The sequence below is a fragment of the Zeus faber genome (genome assembly GCF_960531495.2).
Source record: "Zeus faber genome assembly, chromosome: 14".
Classification (NCBI taxonomy): domain Eukaryota; kingdom Metazoa; phylum Chordata; class Actinopteri; order Zeiformes; family Zeidae; genus Zeus; species Zeus faber.
The window spans coordinates 1,285,001-1,292,851 of record NC_137200.1 but is presented as its reverse complement, the minus strand read 5'-3'; positions in this window follow the sequence as shown (position 1 = coordinate 1,292,851).

The following is a 7,851-nucleotide window of genomic DNA, read 5'->3' as shown; positions in this document are numbered from 1 at the left end:
AGCCTTGGGCATTCTGGCTAACAACCGATTAGCACATTAGCAATGAGAGAGCTGAAGGGCAACTTCTGGCTTCGCCCCTCCCCACAGGCCCACTATTTTCCAGAGCAAATACTCATCACTGACATCAGCTGGCCCCGTTTCATATTTGTGTCAACCGACCAGGAGAGGCTTCATCCTTTCTAAATGAGAACCTACAAGACCTCCCTCTCCATCTCGAGGGATGTTGACTTTGTTAGTGAAGTTCTGGTGAGCTCTGCTCCACGGAGCGGTGGAACTGTCCACAGAGAACCCCCCCCCGCCACCCCCCACCCACCCACCCACCCACACACACACACACACACACACTTGATATCCAATCCCTCTTCTAGTCTGGACCCCAGGTGTGGGGAGACAAACTGTTAAATTTGGTCATTACTCTTGTAATAGTGCTTTTATGGTTGTTTCGGTAAGAGGTCGTGTGCATGAAGCCCTGGCAGGTCAGTGCCAAGAGAGGGGGCGAGAGAGAGGGAGGAGATAGAGAGGGTGGAGAGAGAGGGGGAGAGAGGGCTGGTGGTGTGAGGATGATAAAAACAGCCTCCCCTGGACGTGGATGGGTCTTGGAGCTGGAAGCCAGGAATGGCGACGTGCTGCAGAGAAAATTAATTTGATGTGCCACTGATGAAAAGGATACATAGAAAAACCGAGTAAACAAATACGCCGAGTATCTCGCTGAGGGAGGATCAACGGGCGAGTTGAAATTGTCGTTTAACAATACAAATATATAGATGCCTGCTTGGTTTGGAAGCTGTCTGTTGACGCGTAAGGTGCTTGTTGTAGCAGTGTGTGTGTGTGTGTGTGTGCGTGTGTGTCTGGGTGTGTACTGTATGTGTATGTGTGTGTGTGTGTGTGTGTGTGTGTGTGTGTGTAACATGTATGCATATGCATGCGTGAATTGAATGGTATGTGGCGAAGGGGCTAAAGGCAGGGCCACGGGGAGCAGTAGACAGTCCTAACGGCTTTTTGATGTAAATAAATGGGGTACAGATGGCCCACTCAATATATTCAAATAAGATATAAAAGTAGGGGTGGGGCCAAGCCAGACAGGACCTGTTCCAGCTTCTGTGCTCTGCAATTCAAAGATCACTCAGCTACACATACACAAAATGCCATGGATACTCAGCGGTGAATGGAAACACAATTAATATGTGAAACAAAGCTAAATGTAGTTTTACCCACAGTTTTAGTCTTTTTGTTCTTGCAATGCATTTAAGGACTTTGTGACATATTATTTAAGGCGATGCAAACTCGCATTTGCATTATGTTAGTATCTTGGGTTTACTAATAGAACGCTGTGGACTAGTTGCTGTTGTAGCTTATTCACCTGCCAGGCATCGTGTGAAAGGACGACCAAAAGTATTCACTGAACTTGCAGATTTTTACCAAGGCTGTAATGTGATATTACAATACATTATGTCTTTTATTTATTTACTTACTTACTTACTGATTTTTATTTGTTTATTTATTTATTTTTAGGTAAGAAAAGTAAAGGGGAATCGTCGTGAGATGGTCATATGGAGGCTAGCAATATTACATTAGACAGTAATTATCATTACTTGTAAAAACATGTTAAAAAAATTAACATGTCCTTTTATACAATGCGGCCATACTGTACAGACTCTCAACAATATATCTGCTGTTGCTGTCCTTTCCATGTTCCCAGCACATGGACTGACCATGTGCTTGTTAAAAAAAAAGTCTTTGCATCGGGTGGAGACAAGAGACGGCAGGAAGTGATGCTGTGTTTCATGGGAACTCGGAAAACTGTAATATGTAGTCCCCAGGTCTCTCATCTTAACGCCCTCCTGAAAGCCTGCATGATGTTCAATATTTGCATTCATTTGTTGTAGGCTGTGAAGGAATTACGTGAAAGCATAAATACAATTCACCTTGCATAAAGTCAATAGCATCATGCTAATGTGTTTTTCTTACTTTCAACATTCAAGCATTTGGTGGTTGTGGCTCCAGCCTCCCCCCATTGGGTAATTCTATGGCTGAAGAGCTAATCCTCCTCAAAAAGCTCCATCTCCGTCTGCAGATAATATGCTGGAGCACAGGATAGATGGATGGATGGATGGATAGATGGATGGCCTTGATATTCGATATTGTATCAGTGATAAATTGTATTAACCCACCTTTCACCTTTCACCTTTCACGTCCCTCATGCGAGGAGGAAAAAAAAGAAACCCAAATGCGATTATCCACATACAGAATTAATCCGGAGATGAGCATGTGGTAATGTATGGTAATTACCCAACAGGATATTCTTTCACAGCAATTAGCATATCTGGGAGGCCAGACAGCGATGGGAGGACAGAGCCGCTCATAAGGGACGCCTGCTTTTTTTTATGTCAATGAAAAACTGTGGATAGCCAGGATACAGGCATTTATTCTATCTTTGACTTCCTCTCCTCTCTCTTTCTTTCTCTTTCTCTCTCTCTCTCTCTCTCTCTCTCTCTCTCTCTCACACACACACACACGCACACCCGCACACACACACACACACACACACACACACACAGGCAGTTCCAGTAACATAAGCAGGTGTTCAAGAAAATCTTGAACGTTTGCCCAACAGTACACATATAACACCCTCTTTTATCATGAATATTATTATTTTTATTTCACCAGTTAAGCCGTTTATTTTACAATATGGAGTTAATTGCGTTCAGTCTAGAATCATCGGTCTAGACCTCATTGTTTTCATTTGCTGTTTTCCTTAAAGCAAGACTGACGACAAGGCTAATCAATTAGGTAACTATCCATCCATCCATCCATTTATTGACATTTTAACATTTTAACAGCCAATTTGCGTGAACCCAACTGATGGAAACTCACCTAATTCTCATTTTATTTAATGTGACATTTCTTACATTGGCAAAAAATTCCCTTGACATTTGGATGGGAACATATGATTTTCGTACCGAATTACCTAACTATTTTACAAAATGATCACGATCTGCTCAAATAGTTGCGATCGGGCGATGTATGTTATGTAATAATTCCGACAGCTCTACTATAAGCTTGTAATTTCTCCACCCCGCCCAAAAAGAAAGAGCGCGTCAGGCGGTAAATTGATCATTTAGCTCGAATGTCTCCAAACACGCTGCACTACAACAACAACATTAACAACAAAGGAGATTGCTTTCAAAGTGTGTCTGCCTTTTTATGGTTGTGAGTGTCTGTGAGCCACTGTATCAATCGTGGATTGACCATTTAGGTGTAATCAGCCATGGAGGACACCAGCTTGCTTGGACGCAGGGCCCATTGTGGAGCACCCATCTGCTTGGTGCACTGGGATGAGGCCGGGGGTTAGGGGCCTCGGAGCCCCTAAAGGGCGGCTCTAAGAAGGCCCAGCTGAAAACACAAAGGTGGGTGGTGATGCTAGTGCGCACTGTGCCGTTCCTGCGCTCCCCCTCTCTATTCTCATGGAGTATCCTGGACTCCCCATCTCGCATACATCTCAGAGATCAGAGCGGCACAGACGCACCTGCAGAAAGGCTGCAGTGCTTGTATCTGCGTGCTCCCTCCTCTCTATCTTTCTCTCTCCCTCTCCCTCACTCACATTCTGTTTAAGTGCTTAGGATAATATTTTCGTATCAACTCCGCCAATGTAGATATGGCACCGGCCTGGATGACCCCGCCCTATGTGCGTGTAATCGCGGATCGATTCATACAGTGGGCTCCTTGGTCTGTTGTCGCGGGCTGGGCCGGGCGGTGTGAGAGCAGATAAGCTGCTCAAATAATTTCAGCCGGAGTCGTGGCCCTACTGCAATAAGGCTGATTATAGCTAGCTAGATAGAGATAGATAGATAGGCAACCAGCTTTGAGAACCTTTGCATGTGCTGTGCACAGGAGGGCCTTTCCTTGGCAAGGCACCATATGCCTCCAAGCTTTGACAAACACCCCCCACCACACCAACGGCAGTCCTACTTAGTGTCTACAAAACTCACACACAGCATTTTGTCTCCATTCAGCCCCGCCCATCCCTCCCCCACCCGGCTCTGCCATCGGTGCCCTGGTCGTGTCTGGAAGCAGCTGCATGGGTGAGGACAATGCATGGGCTGCAGCAGATCAGCCGGCCTCACTCCCCACTTGACACCCGTTTGACCTTTGGCAGTGCCTGTGCACTCCCCGAAGCACGTCCTTCTGGCCCTGACACACCTCACCTCTATCTCCCCTCCACACACAGCCAACACTTGGAGCATGCTTGGGTCAGCCAGGCCAATTAAATTCAAATTGAGGATAAATGATTTGTAAATTATGTTCAGCTAAGGAGCTAATGCTTGGCTGTGGAGTCTTCCAGTGGCAGTAGCCACAGACGTTTTTCTCCTACATGTTGAATGCACCATTCACAAATCAACAAGGAAAAAAATAAAATGGCAATGTCTATACTGTGTGTTATTTGCCACCGCAGTGGTGCTTTGGATACATTGAACTGAATATCCTTCAGGTATGAGAAACTTTTAAAGAGATATTTTGGTATTACTGTCGCGAAGTCATAAGGACAACCCAGTTGATGCAGGAAATCCCAGGACACACCACAACACAGAGGCAGCGAGCGTCAATTAAGAAGTTATTTTATTACAATTCATCCATTAAAATAACTCCACCAATTGCACTGGATAAGGGGGCCTAGAGCCGATGACAACCACACAGCAGTCTAGGTCTAAATTACAGCGAATATATGCACGGGGCTTACGAGACAGCACACTGTATAAAAATGCATTCACGGCAAACTGTAAAAATGCATTCACGGCAAACCTTCGTTAGATTTGTGACTGAACTACCACAAATCTCTCAAACCAGCACACCAGCCGCACGTGTAAGTTATGGACTGCACTAACCTTACTGGTGGCCTGCCTAAGGCCTATACCCAAATCTAACACTTTGGCAGGTTACCACAAGGTACAAAATACTAAGGGCACAAACAGAAAGATAAATCGTCCGTTCGGGGTCCCTCCTGACCGAAAATAAGGACACAAGCAAGGCAAAGTGGGATCCGCCAATGGTCACCGCAGACCTGGCAGAAAGTTCACCGGTTGTGGGGCTCCTAAGTTGAGTCGATTCCAAGCAGCCAGGACTTTTACTTTGACAGCAGGCGGGGCATTGGCATGGGAATGGCCCGGAGTCCCACGTAGGGCTGACATCACTCTTGGGATTCCAGGAGGGGATCGATCGATGTAGCTGACAGAACAAACAGACACAGTATAAGCCTTCCCATTTCATTGATGGGGCCGCCCACTCACACAAAAGCGCTACTGGATTCCAGAAGTCACCGTTCCTTTAGGAAGTGCTTGAGATCGCAGCACATATGTCTTTCGTCGACTCGTCTTCTCCGTCAACGCGCTGCAGAGAACCGGGCCGGAACAATCCGACATCGCGTCCGTGTCAACACCGAGTAGCCGATCCCAGCGGCTCGCGGTGAACTCGTCCTCCCCTGGCGGCTCGCGGGGAACTCCCGCTTGAGTTCCAATCAGCCTCTCTTATTTACCGTCCGTTTACGGAGTAACCAATCGGTTGTCGTCCGCTGTCCTTGCCCATTGGCAACAGCTGTGTCTCGTTGCCATCAGCTGGGTCTTGCTGATTAGCGCCTTACCATACGGACAACTACCCACCAGCAAAAACATTGATCCCACTGTCCCAAATAGTCCATGAAGCACACCCCCATATTACAGGTCAACATGCATAAATTAGCATACTAATATTAACAGTCAACCAATAAAATTACACAGGGCCCACACGACATTACCCCCATGGCTGACTGTGTGTGCTTGTGTGTGTGTGTGTGTGTGTGTGTGTGTGTGTGTGTGTGTGTGTGTGTGTGTGTGTGTGTGTGTACAGTTTACACACAGCCAGTATGAATGTGTATGACAGACTTAAAACATCTCTCCTCCCTGTGGGATCGCTGACACTAAAGAAACCAAAGAGAGGTTGATGGGGTGACGAAATCACAAAATCCCATATTTGATACTTTATTTAGCTGCTAGTTTAAAAAAAACAGCCATTCAATACAATGCAAAGCATGCAAAGCAAATTCAAAGATTTGGCACTAGCAGGAAGTGAAATTGGAAGTGATCAGTAAACTGTTGATATAGATTAACATTCACAAGAAAGAACAACGGCCCCCTATATTAAATCTGATATATATGAAAAATCCCCTTCACCTCAAGTGTCAAGAAACAGAAACAAATCTATCGATCAGAAGAAGGAAAACTTTGGAGAAAAGAAACGTTTTAGAGCGAGGACGAGGGTAAATCTGGATCTTGAAAACAAACAAACAAAAAGAGCATTGCAGTTTCAAATTAAATTCTGGGACTTGTAGTGTAATCCATGCAACACAGACATCACAACACACATTTTATGGATTTCCACTTTAAATACTTATTTATATTATTGCACCTACTTATCCAGGAATGTATTGTAAAACCTTATTTTTTTCCAGTGTTATATACTGTATGTGCCTCTATGAAATCCCTCGAGACCATAACCTGATATCACCCAATTACTGTACTCATTTAGATGAATGATTGATTGTGTATTTTTTGGTGTGCAAAATGAGGATAAAGACTAAAAGGATGTTTGCCGTTTTTCAACCCATTAAAAGGTTGGTTTCTATAACTTTAAACCTTCCCATCAAGAATGTGAATAGCTGGTGTCAATTTCCTGTTTTTGAAAAGGAGATTTAATATGCTTTTAACTTTTAAACGTTTTCCACATTGGACTGCACCTGGACTGCAAACTATCAAATTAATCCTTTTCTATTTAACAGAGTTGTGTTATTTCTATTATGTTTGTGCATGTGCTGTAATGCAGTCTTCAGTGTCATTAGATGATTTAACTGGTCATTATCATAATAATAATAATAATAATAATAATAATTATTATTATTATTATTATTATTATTATTATTATTTTTATTATTATTTTCCCCGTTGGGCTCAAACTGAAAGCTACATTTGCAGACAGTTTTTGATGAGTTGCTGTTGAAAGCAATTTTGTGTAGGTGCGTGATACAAACAGGATTTTAATAAGTATAGGTCATCCAATTACACACTATCAAAGAGCTCTTTCGTGATTGTTTGTATTTATTTGTGTGCCAAGCCAATTGTGCTCTGTAACTTTTGCATTCTGCTGCATCTATTGCGAGATGAGCTTTAATTAATTGGATTCTAGTAATTAATTTTGTTTTCTGCAAAATAATTTGTGTGGATGGTCCCAATGGATGGCCTGTTCATCTTGTTAGAGCCAATTTGCTGCAATTAACACACACTAATGCCTTGCTTCTTCAGTGCAAAACAAACAGCGTGCATCCCGCCAGATTCTATTGACGCTGAGACCTCTTGTGTGTTGGAGTGGCGCTGGGGGCCAACTAACTGGGCCAGGCGTCTAATCGACACCTCTCATGGAGAAGCACAAGCCCGGATGGATACTCATCCAAACTACACGTATAATACACAGGCAATTATTTCCCTGCAACTGATAGATTATCACAGGGCAGGTTAAGGGTGTCTATTTACTTATTTGTTAGACCGTCTGTCATAATCAGTTACTGTGCATAAGCTTTACTGTTTTGAGGATAGGTTAAGATAAATTATACAATTGGTCTGGTTTTTGGGAGGAAGACTCTATGCTATAAAACCTACATCTTATATAAACTCATGTTAGAGAGTATGTTTCCAAACCACTTACAAAGCTGTTAAGGATGCAGAGTAATGTCCTCTTCCTTTTCTGTTAGTATGAACTTTGGGTGGCTAGGGAGAAAAAATTGCAGGAAGAAAATCTAAAAGCTGTAAGTGGAGTTAATATATTGAC